This window comes from Equus quagga, chromosome 3 (genome assembly GCF_021613505.1).
Source record: "Equus quagga isolate Etosha38 chromosome 3, UCLA_HA_Equagga_1.0, whole genome shotgun sequence".
Lineage (NCBI taxonomy): Eukaryota > Metazoa > Chordata > Mammalia > Perissodactyla > Equidae > Equus > Equus quagga.
In genome coordinates this window covers 48194321-48218901 of record NC_060269.1, presented here as the reverse complement: position 1 = coordinate 48218901, position 24581 = coordinate 48194321, and the positions used below count along the sequence as shown (strand labels likewise).

Here is a 24581-nt window from a genome sequence, read left to right as displayed (position 1 = left end):
TATAATTTTAGTTATAGAGTTATTAATTTATATATTGTTTAATATATATTATATTTATATTACATGTTATACTCACGGATGCTAGACCTTAAGATCCAGATCCTTCCCCATCCTTTCTCATTGCTGTGCCTAATGTCTAGCAAGTAGCTGTGACAGTTTGGGCAAAATTTCCCCCATCTGGCAAAATATACAGATTATTTCCGGTTCTAACAGTACATTTTCTTACACATTATAATCTTTACGAACTCAAAAATTACAGCCATATTCTCAATATCTTTTTACATTCTGCTCTCAAAGATTATAATGTAAAATATGTCACTGTGTGTGCTTGATTTGAAATTTTAAAAGTCAATTATTTTGATACTCCTAAAAAATTCAGAACATTAAATAAAATACTTAAGGCAGCTAATCCAAACAGTGACATAATCATTTTAAGAGACAATATAAATTTTAAAAATGTTGAAATGCAAATATTATATTGTAAAAGTTTTAAAAGCCCAACTCCCATACCAGTTTTGTTTTCATGTTTTTGCTTAATACTTTAAATCCAACAATAAACATTAAACATTTCCATCATAAATTTCATCAGCACGCATTTAAATCATTGTTTTGAAACACAGAATCCTAGGGTTCACACTACTGTTCTCAAATTCTCATATGCAATACTAACATTGGCCAATAGATGCCCTAAGAGATCTCTTAAACACAAGAACTCTAAGAATTAAAATCATCTATTCGAGCATCAGTAAGTTCTTATGCTTTATTTTCATAGTTCAATTACAGTTGTGAAATGACACAATATTTTTAGATTCCAAAGACTTTAAGTTTACCAAATTCCAAATTATCTCCTCTAAACATTGATTATTCAAATATTATAAGAAAGAAAAGCAAATGTTTCCACAATTCAATTTTTAAACTACAATGAAGACAGTGATACATCTAATCCACTTAAATTGTTATTTCTAATTTCAATAAATGCAGCCAACACTATAGTGTGTAAACAAAACTTTAAAGTTAATTTAATGAAAGGCAAAGATCAGGTCGAGTTGTAAAGCATTTGCTCGAATTAGCTAATACATTTGGATTTTCCCGATTTTGCTACAATTTCTATTTTCGTTAACATAGCTATTAGCACAGTATGCATCAAAGTCTATTAACGGAAGTTATTTTAATTATACTCTACTATTCTCTACTTCTAGATTGTTTTTTAACTTTGAAGTTTACTCATAGAAAAAAACGTTACTTAGATATATTTGTTATACAAATCTGGAAAAATAGAACTATGTTGTTTTCTTCTTTTAGTTTATAAAAATTAATCCCAGATTTTTTTCTGCTAAGCCAAGGATTAAATGATTTTCTTCTTGGCTTATGTTAATATCTGTCATCCTCCTGATGAGGTTATCCCAAATTACAGAAACACGTGGCCATCTAAAGATAATTTTTAACTTATTGAATTACACTTACTATAAAAATATTTCCTTAATTCATCATTTCATTTGACACTCCCTTTTATAGAACAGCACATTTTGACACCATCTCTATGAGCCTGAGAATTCTGTGCATGGACATATTGATAGATGACAGTTCTTACTGAAAACTTATTCCCATTGTTTTCAAACTAGGACAGAAGGAAATATTCTTTACCAACCCAAAACAGAAAGGCAAAATATAGCCCTGGGGGAAATTTATAGTTGTATCACTTGGAAGTCAGACGGCGCATGTCTATAAAGGAGTGATTAAATGAAGTAGATAAAAACACATGAAAACTAGAGTAGATAACACAAACCTGAGTCTGGTAAATTTGTCTATTAATGTTTATTACCCTTGATATGCTTATATAAAGAGCAAGTTTTATTTTTCCCTTCAAATTAGAAGATAAAACTTATAAAGTTAAGGATCTTGCTTATCATGAGAAAAATATTACATTTACAGGGCTTTCTGCACTCAGGACCCATGGTATATACCTTTCATTGTAGTCTACAGTGGTCCTTTGAATGGCCCATGAATGTTTAATTCTGAATTCAAATTCAGAATTTAAATCTGGCCCCAAATTATTGATGATAATGAACCCCAGATTATTGATGATAATAAACAAATCTATTCCTTAAAACCCAACCTAGATTGCTCTGTTAAATGCTGTTGGTTTTAGCTTTCCAGTTAAGCAACATTTCTTGACACATGTTCTGTCTTTTCTCTAATATTACCTCAATACATTGAAATTAACCAATTTCTTGAACCTATACCTTTTGTTCATAGTAACCATTTTCCCAGGTTCTTGTGAAATTTGAAAAGCCTATTTACACAGGGGGAGTTAAAGAGTTCATATGTGTGTTGGTCTGCAAATTTGAGGGATAGAATAAAGAGTTATATCCAAGTTTTAGCATGATATTTCTAAAAAATATCTCAAATCTTTTATGAAATGTTCCATTTGATCGTGGCTTCATGAATAAACATTATAAAAATAGTCTTTTTTAGTTTATATCCCTATGTGTGAAAGTAAATACTAGTAAGAAAACAACTTACTTTTATATTATTCATGACAAATGTAACAAGATCTTATTCAAAATCAATACAATACTTGCACTATGATAGACAGTGGAGACAATAAAATAAACATAATTTCAATTTTCAACATATATTGAAAGTTTCAAAAATTTAACCAATCCAGTATCATGAAAACTATGTAGTTGATTGCAAATACCACTTATGAAGCAAAATGGTCAAAAATGAGCATGCATGTGCGTGTGTGTGTGTGTGTGTAACTCAATAGCCTTCTTCAGTCTGTAGCTTTATATATTCTTATTGAGGTTTTGATTCTTATATCCTAAACTTTAGGCCCATACTTTAAAGACGGTATATTTGAAACTCCTCTTCCACCCATGCTTCTTCACCTCCCCCCACACACAAAGTGCATTTAAGATGGCAATTCTGGGTTAGCTAAGAAATTTAGATACAACTTCTATTAAATTTATTAAACATCCTATTAAATAACACAATATTGTATTTAAATATCCTATAACACAACAGACATCACTAATAAATGTTTTATTAATAGAATATTAAGGTAAAATAAAAGATATGTAGAGAGAGAGAAAGACCCTGGTGGAGCAAGAGTTAGAAAAGGAGGAAGGGAAGGAAAGAAGAAAAACAAAAAGAGAAAGTGGGGAAAGGAAAATATACTTTCAAGGGTCAAATATTCCAAATGTTGCAAAGCATTGACTATCTATCATTTGGAATTGATAATAAAAGGCCTACGGAGCAAGAGAAAAAATTAAATTTCAAAAATTCTTTTTTTATAAGAACAGATTGTTAAATGCGGCATCCAGTCTTTAAAAACACTGTGTGCATATATGTATCAGAAGAAAGCACAATCACTTAGAAGTTCACATTGCAAGAGAACTGAGATCTCTAACTTAGACACATTTTGTGCTTATGTTGTAATCTTATTGCTCTCTTTAATTAAGTAAGGCTTGGTCATTTAGGGCTATGATTTTTTTCTTGTTCCTGCTTTATTTTGATCCCCCCAAATTAAGTAGTGAATGCTTGCTTTTCAAAATAAGAAAGTTCTTAATTTGCACCAAACCTTCTCATAATAGATTCATAAAGAAAATTAACAAAGCATACACTGTTATTATCTTTAGAGTATTTATTATTCTAATGTACTACAAATACATTTGAATAATTATAATTTGAAAATGAGCTTGTAAAATTTGATGACACTACAGGAGCCCAAAGATAGAGAATTGAAAAGCAATGTGATTAAAAGGTAAGCCTTTCATGCAAGTATAAATACGCACAAGACAACAGCACAATGAGCTTCATAATTTCTTTGTTAAATTTCAATATGTTCATGTAAATTACCCAAGTTTAAAATCCTTAACTAGATGTTGGTCATTCAAATTTAAAGATATTTTCCTTAATACCTTTACTAAATATTTTAGTCATCTTTCCAGTGAAAATTTACAACTAAAAATCCATATAATCACTTTTTGCATGCCTTACATTTTATTATTGTGTTACAGTTTACGTATCTTGAACAGTAATTATATGCGTGACTATAGTGAGAAAACTGTAATATGGTTTATATAAAAATAAGCGACTACTTTAACAGATCCATTCAGTCCTCTCTTAGTTTCATCCTGAGTAAGTAAAATTTCTTTGTTGACCTCTCTTAGTCTCATCCTTGATCCTAGTCATTGAGCTCCTTTCCACACCTCCCAAACTAATTACCCTAAGCTACCATTTTCATGGTCTTAGTAACCAGATGCCAATTTATACCACCTAAGAGGCAATTTCTTAAGATCTTGAATTCTAATATAGAAATATATGAAGTTTTTGAATTCTATAATAGACTCACAGAATGACAGATATGTAAGGGACTTTAGAGATAACTTAGTACAATCCCCAAATTTTACAAATGATGTAATGAGTGATGAAAGAGTTTCAACAACTTGATCTCAGTCACACAGCCAATTAGAACAGAACAAAACCTAGAATCCCCTAGGAGGGTGCAGCCCTTTCAATACTTTTCTGCATGTGTGCATCCATGCCAAAATAGTTTTCCTTCTTTTCTTTCTTTTATGTTTTTCTTCTTTCTCTCTCTCTCATTTTTTTAGAGATAATGAGAAAATAGTCTTCTTTTTTCCTTCCATATTTGAAACATAGGTTTGTTTTCCAGTTTCATCCCCTTAGGCTTTTGAATAATATTATGCCTGCCTCAAATTCATTCACAGCCCAAACAATATGATCACTGGAGTGAACTGAAAAATAGTGTCTGTAAACAACAGAGGAAACAGGCTTTGGTGGAATTTTTTACGAATTTTTATAACACACTCTATATATTTCCACAGTGAACTTTTAAGTCTTCTCTGACATTTTGGCATGTTGGCATGAAGCAGATCAAAATATGCCATGTGACATTTTCAAAAGAGGCATAACGTGTGCTTTGATCAGCCTAAGTACAGGTCATTCAACTGGCTGCATTGTAATTGTAATTGTAGAATGCCCATCTGCTCCCAAATGTCATCTTTCATGCCTTACGGTGGTGTCTGGAACCATTATTAAAATCACTTTGGGAACTGAGGCACTTTTGGTTTATTTGTGTCTATATATGAGTGTGTGTATATAATGAGCTGTGCAAATGGCATGGCACTTGTCATTTATATATTTACATAAAATCAATAGTTGTCAGAGGAAAAGAAAACATTGCAAATTACCTCAAATGCAGGCATTATGATCTAGATGTGTTGGAAGGACATTCCCAGGGAATTGAATATTTGGGAAAGGAATTGACAAATTATGGAATAAAGTTGAAGAGAAAGGTTTATGCAGATGCTAAGCGGTAAAAAGAAAGTTCCCACAGAAGCAAAATCACCATGGTTTTTCTCAATTTCCTCCTGTTCAAGTAACTACAAAGAAAGAATTTGGGTATATATATATGCACAAAGTAAATATGCTTCCTCAATTTCTTAAACACCGCAGAAAATCAAATTTATTATTTATTTTTCCTGATAGGAAAATAAACAAGTGTACTCATTTCATCACAGTCCCTGAAAACACTCATGAGTGGATCCAGTGCAAAACTGTATTAGACTGGAATACCAGAATTATACTGGACTATGATGCATTTTGACAAAAAATGATGTGTTGAATGCTACAAAATCTCTTAAACTTTTTATGAAAAATGTTTTATCCAACTTAAGAATATTTAGGCTTAATTTTATTTCCTCATTTCTTTGTACAAGTAAGTCCTGATGGCTGTAGGTGGGACATGTGGATGGCATGTGAATAATGACCCTTCCGGATGATCGATAGTTTCAGTTCACTAAAAGTGTTTGGTTACAAGTTTAAGCAGTCAGGCATCTGGCATGGCAGCGCCCCTTTCTCTTGCTGTCAAGGCCCTTAGAGCCTGACCGGGACAAGAAACATCACATATACTGAGAGAAGTGCTAAAGGCTATGAAATGCTTCCAGCATACCCCATCTTTCATAGAACAATTGATATATCAGATATAATAAATATTGCATAACCTTCAGGATTTTGGCAGTGGAAGTCGAAGCTCAGAACTTTCACTTTTTTCACTATTAAATGATTTTTTTAACCCTGAAATCTCCAACTCTGTATAGCATGATGACGTTTTTAAATCACGAGAAGAGGGAAGGTTCTGCAGGTTTTACAGGAACACATGAAGTCTAAGATATATTACGCAGCACTCATATAAAAATTTTTAAGAAAAGATTCTGTTTACGAAGATGATAAGCACTGCAAGCTTTCACATTTTCTCCCAGTGCTCAAAGCATTTTTTTTTTCCTCCGGAACAAGTTTTTGCTGCAGCGACTCCCTCTAGCAGCTCCGTGAACCGAGGAAAGGGAACGGAACACCAAACATATCCTTTCCAGTAAACAAACGGCAGGCAGAAGGAGGAAAGTTTGGCTAGGAAGATCAAAGAGATCGGAGATTTTCTGGAGTGGTAGAATAGATTCATTCTATTCCCCAGTCCCTTCTCCACCCGCCTTCCCAGCCTCTCCTCTCAGTGCCCCACTGGCCCCACTCTCCGCCCCATCTTCTTGCCAGAGCTGTGCCAGCAGCAATCTTTTAGAGCGCACAGAAACGGCAGTCCCAGCGAAGGCAAGAGCTCATGCAGCGCCGAAAGCATTTTAGTTTCTTCAGGACTGCTTCTGAAAGGGTCGTGAAGTCCAATGATGCCCACGTTGATCATAAGCCTGGATTTTGTTCCCTCAATTGCCTCGGCTGACCCCAGCAGAAGCCCAGTCAAGGGGGCGGCCCCGCACCTCTCAGGGAGTTGATATGCAAAATAGTTACGTCAGAAGGTGGGGGCGGGGCACGCCCGGGTTGAGTGGCAGCAGTTCTTGCTTTGGGAGGAGGCGCGAGAATCAGCCTGGTTCAGTGACTGAGACAAACTGGAGGTGAGAGGAGCTGGTGCTGTCCACTGTGCTGTCGGTGCTGAACCTGGGGCGCGAGCGGACCGGTTGCTCCAGTACCTCGAGGCAACGCCCTCTTGCACCCTCTGTGCCCTGCGGGACCCGCTTCAGCAGCTGGACCATATCAACTTGACAAAGGAGCGTGGTATCCGACGTGGACGAGAGTCTTCCTCTGTTTTCCACCTGGGCGCCCATTCAGGCGTGACTTTGGAGATTTCTATAGTTTCAGACCAAACTATTTTATCCTTTCCCAGCTAAGACCATCTTTTTAGTTTTTTAAATCATTATTATTATTGTGATTTATATATCCACATCGTTTAGGAATCTTTCTGGGAGACTTTTTTGACTGTTAAAATAAGGTAAGAAAAAGAATATCGTTATAAATGTTTAAAAATGAGGGAGCAATGCAGATTGCCATACAAAAATTTAAAAGCAAGTTCTGATTATTTTTGTAATTTGAAATGGGACTTTTAGCAGTGATTGCAATAATTATTTTAATAATTACTATTATCGTTATTATTACAAGAGCATCTATTGGTGATTATGCACAGAATTCTAGAGGGGAAGTTGAGAGCTTTGTTTTTTTGTGAAGTTAATGTCATCATGTTACATCTTGCTTTATAAAGATAAATATTTGTAAAGTAACGCTCTGGCATGGCTCAAGGAATAGGAACCATTCAATGCAAGCCCCCAAATATGTTACTAAATTACAGTAAATAAATCAACCAACAAGTTGTTTAAAACAAATGTGACCTCAAAAAAATTTGAATGGACTAATCTCTGATTAATCAATATTACCTCTGGTATGTAAAGCATAAACTGCAAAGTGCAGAGCTCTCAACATTTTTCGGAGGGGAGGTGGTAGGGATAGGAGCATTTATATCATGTTGGGTTCATTTAGATGTGCTGTTATGCAGTAGATCCAAATAAAACTTGTGAAACTAAGTCTCTGGAAATTCTACACCCCAAGGTCATGTGTATTTCCAAGTTGGGGGCTGTTTGTTCTGCTATTGACTAGTAAATGTCACCCCCTCCTCGCCCCCTCAGGTTGGAGGTGGGTGTAAACGGGAAACTCTGATTTAATAACACAGTGTTAGCTTGTATTATAGTCGCTAGTGCTGTTGGTAATTGAATGGAACTGGGAAGCGTGGGCTGAGAAAATGTCTCGCTATTTCAGCAATGTTTAACCTCTTGCATGCTTAACAGAGAGCTTTTCTCTACTTAGGAGATTTTCTTTTGAAGCTATGTTCCTTTTTTCAACTGGCAGTGTATTTTGAGTGTGTACAGAGAAAGAATTCTGTGCAGAAAAACCACTGAACAGTACTTCTCATAGCGAACAATGATTAAATGATAGAAGTTAGCCAGTGCTCTGTGTATTGCTTATTACTATTTATGACTTCATTTGACAGGCATGATGATTTGATAAATAAAATTATGATCTTTTATTTATATCATTTAGTGACAGTAGATTAAGGATAAACGATAGCTGGGAGGACATGGGGGAGTTCATTTACATCCCAGGGAGAGAGTTCAGGATGCAACTAGACGTCCTGTATTAATAAGAATAGGTAAAATAAAAGCTGTTTCAGACTTAATAAGTATCGTTCAACTGATTAGCGCTATGTTTTTCAGCAACCAAGAGTACACTAAGTTAACTTTAAATATTTGTATATTTTTAATTATCATAAAAATTTCTACTCTACTTGCATTACACTTAACAAGGATGAACTTTAGTTTTAGAGTTTATGATGTAAAATAATTTCTTCCGGTAGAGATTTTTCATTTTATTGACAGTACAGTCCTACACGAGAGTAACTGTTACAAGAAATAGATATTATCAACACTAGAGGTTGAATGTAAATCCCCTTAAGTCGTCCCCATGTTTTACCCTGGGCAGATATTCTTTGTAGGATTCCTGTCAGTCATGTGATCTTCCATTAAATGTTGACGCAAATTTTTAAAGACTAAGCAGGTAGAGAAGCAAAGTAGGATATATGAAACATTGGGCCATGAACCTTATTCCAAACAGCCTTCTTTAAATGAATATAGAATAACTCTGCTCTTCTATCCATTTTGAAATTTTCTCTTTGAAACTAATTATTTTGGTATAAATACTCAGTGGAATTTTACACAGAATTATGGCTTCTTTTAATTTCAGGGTTTTTTTATTATATTGAAACATCAATATATATTTTAATTTTATAACTAACTTGAAAGGCAGTAGCATATAGAAACATTGTATTCATCCATATGTGTTTGAGTATCTCACTGATTTCTTTTTGCATAAAGTTTCCCAAGATGTATGTCTCTGTTTCAAATTATAAACAGTTACCTTGAACTACCAATATCTGGAATTCTTTCAGACGAAGTTTCATGTTTCCATAGTGAGATGTTTAAGTACTAAAATCAAAATAAGCTATTGGCAATAACAAAACCGGTAAGATAGATTTGATGAAATTGAAAAGGTAAGATATTAGAAGCATTTTCCCCTGATTTCTTTTTACACATTTAGCTTTTATATCTTAGTTCTCATGTAAGGTAAAATTGGGTGACCATAACAAACCCAAATTTAGCACATGAGAGATACTATTTGGGTATAGAATGTGATTCTTGCTGTAAACAAATAAAATCGCCACCTTTGAAAACACCTGTTAGAGATATTCAAATGTGGTGGCCTTTCATTAATTCTTTGCTCCACAAAGGAATGACCATACTTTGGAGTTATAACTTGTCTGTGTGAAATTCAAAGGAATATTCAATACCACAACAATAGATAGCTTGCTAAAGCATTAATTTCATTTCATTGCATGGGCACTACAAGTGTATATAGCACTTTTTACTTCAAGATAATGAACTTTTACAAAGTTTATAAAAAATTATTGAAATAATTTAATTGTATGTCACATGACATGCTCAAGTTGTCTTTCTAGTTTCACAATTTCTTAAAGCATGTTGATCTAGATAAAAATTAAAATATGATATTACTGGATAGATGTCTTATTTCCCCTTACAAATAAGATGAATAACTATGTTTGTTTGGTAGGACTTAAGTTAAAGGTGAAACAATTTGATCTTACATTATCGGGGCTAAATATTGCTTTCTTTTTTTCTTCTATTTACTAACATGTACAATAGAGAAATAAAGGAAGTAATAATAAACTTGAAATATGCTACAAAGTTTTAGTGAACTGACTTTTTAAAAGTAACTTTTAGAAATATATTTAAGAGATTATGCAAGTAACAGTTTATTTAGAATTTTCTTTGACTAATGGCCACTTTTCACGTTTAATGCTCATTTGTCAATGAAAGCAAAAGGCCTGGATTGATACATTCCTATTAGTCCTTCATCTTTGCCCTAAATCAACATACTAACTCTAATATTTTTTATTACCTACTATATTATAGAATTCAAAAGAGTCTTGTGAACTAATAAGCTAGAAAAAATACTTCCTGTTATTAACATCATTGTAACAGCCATGTGACCAATTATCCTTTACCAAACAGACATAATCACCTTCTGCTTCAACACATCCAATGTCCTTTGGGCATAGTCTACTTAAGGTGAGCTGTAGGATCTTTTGTGGACAATCCTAATTTTCCCATTAAATAGGTCACCACACAACAAAACAATTGATCCCCTTGTGCTTTAATCACCTTGGTATTGAGAAAGTTAATATTTTTATAAAAGATGAGATAATGTTTATGATAAATTCAGAATTCCAATGAGTCTTAATATGGATTTTCTGAAAAAGTAAGAATTAAACAATACTATAAGTTCTTGATATAATGAGTAATGTGTGTGTATATGATATATATTTATATGCATTATATATATATAATTTTTCGTAAATTCTACTCTACCATAAATATGTAATGGCAATGATCTGGAATATACAAGTTCAAGAAATACTACTTAATACAAAAATAATTTTCATAATAAGCTATAATACAATGTATAACTTTTAGTGGCAAATATGTCTTCTAATTACTGTTATTTTTTATTTAAGCTAATATGCTTGAGTACACACCAGTTTTTTGCCATGAAAATGTTGTTCATTAGCTCTCATGCTATGGTAACGGAAGGGACACTTGGAAATGAAAATTTTTGAGGAATAAGAAACAGAATGGATGTGTGCATAATGTAGAGTTTACAGTACTACATTGATTCTGAGAAAATATGAGTTCTGATAAAGGATTTGAAAGTTACTCTCTTTAAGAGACACCTCAGGGTTACTTCCTATACCTTCAGTTTACTTCCTGTATCTTCCGATAGCAAGCCACGAACTTCTAAGAAACAGAGCCTGGATATCCCTAATCTAAAATATTTTTATTCCTTGTGTATCAGTGTTCTCATGTATAGATGTGGTAAAATGTGGGAAGAAGAGTTGCTTAACTCTGAACTTTCTTGCTTTAAAATCAAGTAATTAATATTAATTTGATGTGTCTTTTGATATTGAATTATGAAAATTTCTAAAGCAAAGTGGTTGCTTATTGAGTTCGTTTGCATATCAATACAGACAGTATTATTCCAATTCATAACTAGTTTATACCACTGTTAGAAATTCTAAAGCACAATGCAAAAGATTTGAAAATACTTTTTTTCATTGAGTTCTATTTAAATATGTTCATTGTAAGTGACAGTTAAGAGAAACTTATTTTGTTGATCTATTTTCTCTAGGCACATAGCACCAAGGTAGCAATTAAAACATACAAGCCTGAACTATGTTCCCCAAAGATGATGATGAAATGGAAATAATTTACCTTTCATGATTAGATCACTTCTACCAAACACTTTATATAACGTTTTAATGATCACCAAGGCCTTATTTTTTCTAATCTCTAAACCCTCAAAAATAAAAATAAAGGTTTTTACTCACATGAAGTGACAAATGCCCCCATGCACTCTGTTGTTATGTGCCCCTTTTTCTCAAAGCCACAGTAAATGCTGTGGTCCTGATATCAACGAGATTCTGAACTGCCTCATTTAAGATTAATGAAGTGGTCCCATTCATCTTTCCAAAGAAAAGGACCAATGAGATGCTACTAGTAAACACATTTGCTGTCTCATGGTGGATTACCTGTTGATATTTCAGCATAAGGCCTTTGAACCTGGATTTGCTTATATAAGAAGAGGAACAAGACAGTAAAACATATTACTCAAAATATTAATATGTGTAAATATATATATTTTATCCATATTTATACATGTGCATATGTATTTTATTCATCTTATCCGTATTAAGTTATTTAACATTTACATAACCATGTAAAAAGTTCACATTATCTTCATTTTAGATATGAGATAGCAGAAATTCTGATCACAGCTCTCCACATCTCCAGCCTGTGGTCATACAACCAGAATAGGTGGATTAGAGAATCAAACCAAGTTCAGTCCTCCTGCAACAGCACTGTGCACTTGTATCACTTCTGTTTAGCTCAGATATTCAACTGGGTGTGTCTTATTTAAAACCAGGCTTCCTCCTGTGATGCTCTCTTTACCAAATGTGAATACTTCTCTTTCCTTTTTCCCAAGTCTTTCCCTTAATCATTAAGTTATAGTGAAATGATTTTATGGCATAGATTCTTTAGTATACACACTTTAGAATGCACAATACCAGAGATCTAAGGGAATTTTCCTCTATATTTAATGTTAGATAGGTGCTACATTATTCGATCTCATGACTATTCAAAATATTAGAAGCAGACAACATTTCCCTTTCTTTTTCAAACAGAATAAGAAAGAATAGAATAAGGCAGTTAATGTTTCTTAAGAGTTCAAGTCTTTTTTCCCTAAAAAGTCCTACTAGATGCCAAACTCAAATACAAATATATATTGAACTTCAGCCCACGTCAATCACTCACCACTTATGTTATTAACTACTACTCATCTTTAAACCTTGAGATTAGTTAGCTGCTCATATTTCAAATAATCTGTGAAATAAAATAGTAATCAAAATAAAATTAGTAGTTTTGAAGCACAATACAAAAGAGGTAGTCTAAAGTGGGGTCTTGAATGCTTAGGTAATGTTAAATACTTTATTCTATTATTTCTTACACTATCTGAGGTACAAAGGAAATATTGACCACTAGTTGATACTCTTTGTTTTCATACAGCATTTAGGCCAACTGGGTAAGAGAAGAGGTGAATACTGGCGGCAGTAATTATAACGCAGCTCCCAGGTGCGCCACAGAGTTGCATCAGCCTCCCTGGTGAATCCTCATTATCGAAGTTTTGGGTTGTCCTTATTAAATGGATCCCAAAGGAGATAGAAAAGTTTGATTTGTGGAGAAAGTTTAACTTAAAAGTGGAAAGATTTATGGGATTTTTATTAAATATTTTACATATTGGTTAGCAATACCCAATGTTTTACTTTTGAAATGAAGCCTGGTATAAAAGTTTTTAATCTTGAACTTTCTGTACCACTTTGTATGCTATGCTTTTCACTCACTGCTCCTCATTCTCTGTGGAGCCCCGAAGGGAAGTCCATTCACTTCAACAGCTACAATTATTCTCTCTTCACAGATGTCTTCCAAGTCTACAGCTCTAGCCCGCATTTGAACTCCATTAATGTATTTACAAAGGTGTGCTAGACATTTTAACTCTGATTTCATGGTGACAGCACAAACGCTATGAACTCATCTTCTCATCCGTAGCATGGTCCCCCATCCTAATTTTTCTGCCTGTCAGTTAATGACATACTCTTTTTCCATTCACCTTGGTCCGAAAATTCATAGATGCTTTAAACTTACATCATTCTTACTATACTATATGCAATGAGTTCCCACGTTTTGATGTTCTTCTCTTTGTAATACAGCTTTATCTAATACTCTATTTTCTATTTTCTCCTCTTATCATTTTTACCTTGACTTAGACTATTCCAACTCATCTAGAATTATTTTGACATTGTCTACCTTGACCTTCTTTCTTTCTGAAGTAGTAATAATTAACGGTAATAATAATAGCAAGTAAAAGTTTTGATGATTCTTAATATGCCATTCAGGGTGTTAAGTATTTATAAACATCATTTTATTTTACATGTGCAGCCCCATGGGGTAGATATTGAGAATCCAAAGCTTAAAGAGTTGTATTGCCCACAGAGCTGGGAGTCAGACCAAGCTCTGTCTGAAACCAGCTGCATGATCATAATCATTATGCTCTGCTGATACAGACTTCATACCTCTTCTAAATTCTTCTTGATTAAAGTAAGCTTTGAAATGTCACTGTGTTCAGAAATCATCAGTAGATCTCTAATTTTTGCTATATTAAGTTGAAATTCTTTGCTTGTTTTAAAGATTCTTCTAACTGGTTTTAGATCCTGCAAGTAATCAATCTGATTTTCAATTTTCTCGTATGTGCAATATACATATGTAAAACAGAGATGGATCAAAATATAAAACATGATGCTTTCCCTTTGTATAAACACAAAGCCCTACCTGGACTCTTGTATTTTGAAGAATCCCGACCTACCCCCCATTCTGTTTTCAGCCAAATGTTCTCACAGTATAAGAGCATATTGTGCTTGTATGTGCTTTTCAGAGTCTCTGTAGTTTTTTTGCAACAAAGGTTATATCAGTGTCACCCTGGATATCACCAAGATGTCCATGTTTTTTACATGTATATGTTTGTGATTTATTGTTGCATAAAATTTGCCATAACTCTAGTGGCATAAACATTTATCTCACAGTTTCCATGGGTCACAAGTGTGGGTACAGACTAGCTGGATCCTCTGCTCAGGATCTCACATCAAGATTTCAGCCAGGGATAGGCTCTTATTAGAGGCTCAGCTTCCTCCTCCAAGATCACTGGCTGTTGGCAGGATTTACTTCTTTTACCTCAGAATTCATGGAAGATTACTTCTTCAAGGCCAGATAAGAATCCCGCTGACTCTTTTAGTTTCTAACCTCGGGAGTTGCCTTTAAAGGGCTCACCTCGTTAGGTCAGGTCCAGCTTCAATAATCTCCTTTTTGATGTAGGTAAAGTCAACTGATTTGGAACCTTAATTGCATCTTAAAATCTTTCCTCTTGGCCACTTAACATAACGTAATCACAAGAGCAAGATCATATCGCCTTTGCCATATTCTGTTGGTCAAAAGCAAGTTAAAGGTTCTGCCTACACACAAGTTAAGGTAATTATACAAGAGTGTGGGTCATTGGGATTCATGTTAGAATTCTGCCTGTCATACTTGGTTCAAGTTCTAGTTGAACCTTAGAGTCTTCCTTCATTGCTGTAGTGCCACTGAGCTCCTCTCTCTCACACCCAGCATCTATGACCTGAACTATGCAGTGGACAGTCTGGCATTGCATTTGGATTTTATAATGTGTCTTAGGCTGTTCTTTCTAACTAATCTTAAACTCTTTTTAAAGGAAGATACCTAGGAATTTCTTCCATGTGTGCAAAATGTTGTTTAAAATTACTTCAAATATATATTATTTAATCCTTATTGAACTTTATTTTTTTATGTTTGCTTCCATTATGTAGTGTTTTGTACATGTAAGATTAGAATAAATGTGTGCAGTGCTTTGCACATATAAGACTCTAATAGATTTATGCTCATGGTTGGCTAATGTTTCTAGATTTTAGATTTTGGTTATCTACTCTGTTTTCACGTTTTTGTCTTTGATCTCCAACTACTTGAAAATATAAAATGATAAGATTATTATCTTGTTTCAAGGAACATGGAATCTTTCCATGCAAATCAGTCAGGAATTTATATTTAATATTATGCCTTAAAGATGATATAGAAATTATATAAAAGGTGAAAGTCATAGTTACATTTAGTATTTAGGAAAAGTACAAGAAATTTATTTTATATTTACTTTGAAAGAAAAACTTTACATTTTAAAAGAATGTTGTTTTCAAAAGAATATCACACATATGATACTAGTAACTGTGTTCTTGTTTATTTGGTGTGAGGACTGGTAAATAATTAGACAATTACTTTTACTAACATCAATTATACAGAAACATTTCATTGCACTTATATCTTTTATAGTTTACATACAATTAAGGTGATTTTATCTTCAAAAAAGCTAAAGAAAATTAAATGACATAGAAATTCAATTTTTAATTTCAATAAACAATATTTTTTTTAAAAAAATACCATATTTATTATAAAATACATTATTAATTCAGAAAATATTGATTAAATACCTACTATGTCTCAGGTACCCATTTGGGTGCTGGGTGTTGAGCAGGAATGAGAGAGACAAAGTTCCCACTCTCCTTTTCCTGTGCAAAGACACAATAAGCAAACTAATAAAGACAAAAGATAATGTCTGATGTTGGTAAGTATTATGATGAAAAGTAAAACTGGTAAAGGATTACTAAGGGATAAGAGTGTTACCTCAGATAAGGGTTATCCTAGGAGCCATCTCTGCCATTCTGAGATAACATTAAGTAGTTTCTGATAAGTTAACATTAGTTGTGGCTATTGTGAATAATACTGCAATGAACATGGAAGTGTAATATCGCTTTGATATCCTGCTTTCAATTCTTTTGGATAAGAGGCAGGATTGGTGGATCATATGGTAATTTTATTTTTTAAGGAAAGTCCATACTGTTTTCTATAGTGGCTGTACCATTTTATATTTCTCTAACAGTGCACAAGGGTTCCAATTTCTCCACATCCTCATTAACACATTACTTTTTGGTTTTTTTGATAATAGCCATTCTAACAGGTGTGAGGTGATATGTCATTTGGGTTTTGATTTGCATTTCCCTGATCATTAGTGATGTTGAGCATCTTTTCATGTACCTGTTGGCCATTTGTGTGTGTTCTTTGGAATATCTCTCTCAGTCATGAATGTCAAATTATTGGCAAAAACCGAAAGAATTCCATCAGGAAAAAAAAAATTATTCTTTTTGTGATTTTCTTGTTAATGAAAATTAGTTCTCTTGTTTGGCACTACAATATATTTAAAATATGTTATTTAGATTAATTTTTCTTTCCACTTTTAAACTCACTATACAGAGCATTTTGCAACTACATTCTGGGACTTAAAGTTAATTTCTGAAAATTAGTTTGTACTGTTTGTGTATTGTACAGTTTATTTGTTCAGAACTTCACATTCTTTCATAGAAAACTGAAGTCCTCTGAAATCTATGTTCCTTTGAGGCAATGATCCAATGAGCTGGTATTTATATCAGATGATCCATTATCTCAGACACTATGGCATTATTAGGGAAAGAGAAATGCTTAGAATGCCTTTTGGGTTTGTGCACATGCTTGAGAAACCACAGTGTTTACTAGTTATTATGTAATTATGTTTTTTTACAAAAGGTATGACATCATGGGACCATGTAAAGAGGAACCAAAGAAAATAAATGTAATAAATATACATCCACAACTTTACAAAATAAATGCAACAGTTAGATGCACAATATCTCAATCCTTTGGCAGAGTCTCAAAAGTTAGTGCATTTACAAAAAAGTAAGGCTTGAAAGAACTTGTACAAATCGTGCCAATGCTTTGCCTGAATTATTTCCTTTGGTGAGATTTGTCATGAAGCCATAATTAATGGAGCTAAAAATATTAAAAAGTGAAGAGAAAAATTTGTAGGCAATGCTTTGCATTTTAAATCTGCATATTTACAATTCATAACAACAAAAATTTCAAATAAATACCCTCTACAACTGTTTATTTATTTATTTATTTTGGCAAGTGTCCTCTTTCCCAAGTTTCCTGAGCTCTCAGGAAGCGGAAAGGCTTTCACTGAGTTTGTCTCCTTGTCTGTGCACAGATAGTATGACTTAATTGATAATGCATGGAGGAGAACTGTGTGCGCAGCTGTGAAAACCGCTCTAGATGCTAGCACTCGACTGGACATCTCGTTAATTATATATGTTTTGTTGAATATCTCGGTTAGGGTTAACAACTGTCTAAAAGTCAGTAGAGGGAGCACAAGGAGGCATTAAGGATATTTTGATACCAGCTTTCTAGTGTCACTATGCTTCTCCTCAAAAATAGTCTTATTCATGTGTAGGAAGTAAAGATATTTTTAAGTGCAAAATAACCTTTCTGAAGTGAAATTCATGATTATTTAAATAGTTGAAGGTGCTGCAAGATTTCTCTCTATATTTCTTTGTCCTATTTATTACAATAAATGAATGAGTTTGATATATAAATTGTTGGAACACTATGAAGACCACCTTGTGAGCCTGAGGTTTTTACTGCCCCAGTTTTTAGGTCTTAGCACAGGGTTCTTGATCCAGAAAAGAAAACATGAAAAATAGGGGCGTAGTATTGAAAAGACTTCTATAAAACATCAATAGGCTTAAATTAAGCCTGTGACGGTCATAAGAAATGACGGTCCATATCCGAAAAGTTTACTGGCTGGCTTAAATACACTGGGCTTAAACATGTGTTTTTATTGCACTGCAACACCTGTAGCAGCATCCTTTTAAAACTCAAAAACTGGTGCAAAGCTGAAGGACATCCATCCTCTGAAACTCTTACACAGAACTGATGTTTGTACTTGGCAACTTCGTCCCAGGAGCCACGCCCCTTATTTACATATTTTATAAATGTGAGAGTAACAACTGTCTCAGGGTATTTTTTTTTTTAAAGATTTTATTTTTTCCTTTTTCTCCCCAAAGCCCCCTGGTACGTAGTTGTATATTCTTTGTTGTGGGTCCTTCTAGTTGTGGCATGTGGGACGCTGCCTCAGCGTGGTTTGATGAGCAGTGCCATGTCCGCGCCTAGGATTCGAACCAACGAAACACTGGGTCGCCTGCAGTGGAGCGCGCGGACTTAACCACTCGGCCACGGGGCCAGCCCCAATCTCAGGGTATTTTTGATTGGGACTTTGCTTTATGATATTTCAAAATCTGCTGAAAATATAAGACTTGCTAATGTAGAATAAATTTTAAAATTAAAATTTTACTTTTATTTTCTATGTACCAGAGAGTATTAAACACACTTAAGGGTTTAGTTCAAAACTTACCATGCTGTAAGAATGAGCTATTCTTACATAGCAGCATTCTTGAAAAGGAAGCAAAATTTTATTGCTAATAACATCTTTTTCTTTTTAATTGGCACCTGAGCTAACAACCGTTGCCAATCTTCTTTTTTATTTCCCTGCTTTTTCTCCCCAAATCCCCCCAGTACATAGTTGTATATTTTAGTTGTGGGTCCCTCTAGTTGTGGCGTGTGGGACGCTGCCTCAGCGTGGGCTGATGAACGCTGCCACGTCCACGCCCAGGATCCGAACCAGCGAAACCCTGGGCCGCTGAAGCAGACTGGAGAACTTAACCACTCTGCCACGGGGCCAGCCCCCTAATAACTTCTTAACATGGTTTCAGTGTGACAGTATTATTCAGTCTTGATTTAACACTAAATTGATCATTTCTTTCCTTACATAATGGTATTTTTAGAATTAATTGCCTTCTATAATACAGTTAAATTAATACTAAAATATATGATTTATTGAGATAATATGAAATTGCATTTTAGTAAAATTTATATAATATTTACTATTGTTTGGCGTGCAGTTTTTATATCAATGCCAAGTGATCTACAAACATTTGAAATGTATATTTGAAATTCATTCAAAGTTTTTATATTTCTTATAAAATTTCCCCAGAAATTGAGTTACTTGGGAAAGTCACCTGATCATTCTTAAGTTTAGAAATGGCTATTGTCATATCATTTTCTATGATGATTACATCAAAACATTTAGGCTGGTAATGCTTCAGCTGTTTGACCAGAGTGTTGTCTGTTACAATTTTGTTAATTTAACAGAGAAAATTGTGCTTTCCTCATTCTTATTTACATTTGCTCATTAGTGAATGTGACATTTTAATATCTTTCTTAGAATTAATCATCTGTTGTAAATTTTCTCTGTGTGTCTTTGCCCATTAATCTGAGAACTTTAACTTGATTTTCCAGAATCAATGCAAATTTGATTCTATGAAACAGTAATAATAATAGTCATTGTTTATTGATCAATTACTGGGCTTCAAGCAAGATTCTAGACATCATATAAGTTATTTCACTAAAGCTTTAGACGAGCTTTCGAGGTAGAACCAAAGCCGAGCCCAAAGCTTCTGGGGAGGGTAAAGTCCGCACTGTCACAGACAGGAGTCACACATGGGCCTCCCAGGCTCACCGCTGCATGTCTATATATTAAGGACCCTGTAATTTGTGTGTTATATTTTCTATGCAAGCTGATTTTTTCAATGTCTAAAGTTGTCAATAAAAATATATTAGGCCCAGTATGTTTTTCGAGAAAACATTTGGGTTTCTCCAGTACATAGAGTACTTCTTCAAAGACATATCTTGAATATCTAAGGTTCTAAACAAAGATATATTATTTCAATGTAACCCTGATTATCCGTTACTTTTTAATGAAGAAATTCTATATTGTTAGCAAAAAAGCAAAAGCACTGTGAATTATAGCTTTGCCTAATTTAGAGGGAAAATAAAACTAATTTTATTAATGCAATTTTATCTCTTTATTTTTCATTCAAGTCTTATCACTAAATAGAGGAATTTCAGAATTTCTATTTCTGGCATAGGGCATACTCCAAATATTTAATCTTAGAATCAGATGTCAAACTGAATATAAAACTGAAACTGACTTATGAATTAAGTAAAATCATAAGATAGCATGTTTACTAGGGACAAAAATATTTCTTAAAATCGTCTTATTTTTGTAATAGTTATTTAGATATATGTATATCTATACCAATGTAGATAGAAATGTATAGACAAATCGACAGAACCTACATTGACTTTTCAGTGGGAGCAATATAGTTGACTTTTCAGTGGGAAGAATCTTTATTATTGTCTAATTCTATAATGAGAAAACTAAAATTAAGCCATTTCATTTTAATTGGGATTAGATTCAACCATATAGGAGTAACATTTCAATTACTCCACACTTCTAGATTTTTGTGTATAATTCTGAACAGATACATAGCCACGTCCTTTTGGGGGGTTGTTGCTGTAATAACTTTTGACTAGTAGAACTCCATTTATGAACCTCAAGGCTATAATCCCTGGTGAATAACACAACAAAAGATTTTGATTTTGACTTTACAATATTTTTCTTCACATAAACTTAAGTAATGTCAAACACTGTTTTTAATGTAAATTCTTTTCAGGCTGAGTACTAAATGTGGAACTTCTCAAAAGTTTACCCCTTGTAATCATTCTAACACTTAAAATCTATTTCAAATTATATAAGCTATGTTCTTTTGTAAAATGGTTTGGCAGATCATTTCTTTTGAAATGCAAGTTAACAATGCCTGACTCAGAAAACCAAAGTATGGTAATAAATCACATGAACTTCAAGAGTTTCTCATGTTTTGATCTACACTATAGAATACTTTTACATGTTTAACATGAACACAATTATCTTTTTGGAGCATGAACTGCATATATGATAATTTATTACTGACAGTGAATACTCTAACTTTAATCGTGTTTACCTTGAAGTAAGTAATATTCTGTTTTTTGTAATGTATGATGTGTATATATATCCTCTGGAACTCTCAGATCAGCTGGAATTTTCATACTTATTAATATGCAGATAAGTGCATTTTCAATCGAGTATTATGTTGATATATTAAAAGTTGAAAATCCACTGGAATTATGTATATACTAGACATAATGGTTGAAAATGGTCCAAATTCAAGACATAAAAGGAATTTAGATTGACGCAATAATTTTCACACTAAAAATTACAAATAGAGCCTTTTCTCTCACTTTAGTTTGAATTGTGTTTGAGGATAGACTATTTGTGGATGTTAGAAGGAAAGAATTGGTCAGCCAGTGTGGAATAGTCTAATTTGTTCACAAACTCATCTAATATGGGAAGATTCTGATAGCCTCTATGTTTAAGCAATTATTTATTAAGTTTTAGATATCAAATTTCACTAAATATTGAACAGTGATGGGCCAGATTCTAGGTAACTTAGATTGTAATTTAGGTAATAAAGGTGAGTCAGTCAAGCAGGTATGAATGCCTGTCATTTATCTACGTAGTCTATATAGTGAGAACATTAATTTTGTAGATACAAGTGAACAAGAAACAAACTAAGGAAACAATACAAACAGTAAAACATACTTCTAGAAAGCTTCCTCAGAGAAGGGATAGTGAATTGATCTCAAGCAGAATTTTAACTTAAATGATGTATAAAAATGTAAATCCAGTTTGGATTTACCACTCTCTTATATTTTCTCACAGCAACAGAGTGAATGTATAATTCTGTACTACAAAGAAATCTTAGAGCTTTTATTGTAGGACACGCTTGGAAAAACCAAGCATCAAAGAACCGTTGTAGATCTAAAATTCAATTTTTTCCTGTTGTTGTGAAAACAGCTTCTTGTGAAATGCTTCTTGATGTTGGACTTGATTAGCATTATTTGAAAAGCAACATTTCTATGTTATGCTAGGGAGAGTAACCTAAAAATAAATTAATACATTTTGAAACTAATTCCCAGATAAGAATATTCACAAAATTTTGAAAAAATAAAGATTAGAAAGCAAGTGAGATCACAGTTAAGAAGAGCCTACAGAAACATATTGACTAGATGTAATGTGATGTCCTCAATCAGACCTTGGGAACGAAGAAGGTTATTAGGTGAAACTAAGGAACTCAGAATAAAGTATGGACTTTAGTTAATAATAATGTGTTCATATTGGTTTATTAATTGTGACAAATGTATCATACTAATGTAAAATGTTTACAGTAGGGGATACAAGCTGTTGGGTATGTGGTTACTATATAGCATATAGTTTATGTATTATGTCTACAAATTTTCTGTAAATCTAAAGCTTAAAACTATAAAAATATTTTAAAATGAGGAAGATGAAGAAAACTTGTGACAAGAAGGCTACTTTAGCCACAGATATAGTGATTTATTTTATTCTATACCAAAAGTCATAGATTTGAGCATATTTTTTTAGGCTTCTTTATAAGGAGCATAGAAATTATGACAGAAAGTCAATGCTAAGGAATTTAGCCTAGAAAAGGATATTCTATATTTGATATTTCCTTTGGAATAGATTCACCTCAAAGCTTCACAGATATTTCAATTAAAGATGAAGTATTCTTTAGATAGATAAATAGATGAAAGATAGATAGATGGAGACATAAAGACATAGATAGAAAGGTAGATATAGATGACATAGATATATGGATATCACCATCCAACTGTTAGAAAGAAAATAACCTTGGATACTGAATGAGTTAAAGCCTGAGTTTCAGAAAACCGTTATTATTTCCTTCAATGTCATGGCATATAAGTAAGAAATTATCAGAATTATCTTTTAATAATCAAAGAACAACAAAATCTTAATTGCTATAGCACAATTCTTAAATACTTTTAGTCTGTTTATCTGTTCCTAAGTTAAAATATAGCATAAACTAGTTTTAAGGTATATTCATAGAAATTTAGTGCGAAAATATTCCACTTAAAAAAATCACTTGTTCAAAAAGTTAAGGAAATTCAAAACAGTCTCAACACCAGCCTTGGGGAATATAGAGGTTAGGACATTATAAACTTTATAATATTAAAGCACCTGAAGTATGGTGGAAATTATTAACTCCCAGTAATTTTTTATTCTCTTCATCATCTGAGCATAGAGAAAGATTACATTGTCTCATCTTCTTAAAGTTAGCTCTGGTCATGTGACTTGTTTGACCAGTGATAGGAGAGTAGACAACAAGTTCACTCTTGTCTGGACGTACTTAAAATCTTGTGCTTGATTCTCTGTATTTTCTTCTCTTGTTGCTGTGACATATCCTGGTGGCCATGTTGATGTGAGGGTGTCATAAGATGGGGTACCCTTTTTTATTTTATTTTATTTTTTGCTGAAGAAGATTAGCCCTGAACTAACATCTGTGCCAATCTTCCTCTATTTTGTATGTGGGTCACTGCCACAGCATGGCTGCCAATGAGTGTTGTAGGTCCGAGCCTGGGAACGGAGCTGGCCTGCCAAAGCAGAGCAGGCTGAACTTAAGCATTAGGCTGCAAGCTGGCCCCAACATGAGCTACTCTTTATCAGTTCATTTTTTTTAGAAGCTCCATGAAAATACTTTTCATGCCAGCCAACCCTCAGTGAACATATAGATAGCACAGACAAAAAATGCACTTAAAGAAAGTAGGTTTCTGAGGTTTTGGAATTACTTATTGTGTAACCTAGATGATCTTGACCGTAAATACTGTATAAAAACCTCTATGAACTTGCATTTTCATAGATATTTTGAAAATAAACATTCTTCTTCTCATATGTACTGATAATATTCCATAGGCATATTGCCCTAAATGTTTCTGAATATGTGTTTTGAATTTTACTTCCTAAAATCCACTAAGATGTTGACTTAATTACATCTCCCTTTCATTATTTGTTAAAAAATAAATTCTCATATTTTATATGTTTATAAGTTTCTTTATATGTGAATATTCATGCTTGTATGGATTTGCATTTTTGTGTTTGTGTGTGTTTATTCAAAATGTTATTGCATAATATAGAAACTTTTTTTAACTTTTTGAAGATTCTCACTTCTTAATTTTCAGCATACAACAATAATTTGTATGAATATCTAGTATCTAGAACTAGCTTCACGTTCTAAAATATACACATTTTTTTTTTGAGGAGGAGGATTAGCTCTGAGCTAACTACTGCCAATC

General features: G+C 33.2%; 1 protein-coding gene across 1 annotated transcript in view; it reads left to right on the top strand.

Annotated features, from left to right (window-relative positions):
* Nucleotides 1-6955: 6955 nt before the first annotated feature.
* The window catches only part of FSTL5 (follistatin like 5), a 710646-nt gene continuing 693020 nt past the window's right edge, over nucleotides 6956-24581 (top strand). Inside the window, exon 1 of the mRNA XM_046657076.1 lies at nucleotides 6956-7300. The gene's annotated coding sequence lies outside the window, so the exon portion shown is untranslated. The remainder of the gene's footprint in view (nucleotides 7301-24581) is intronic.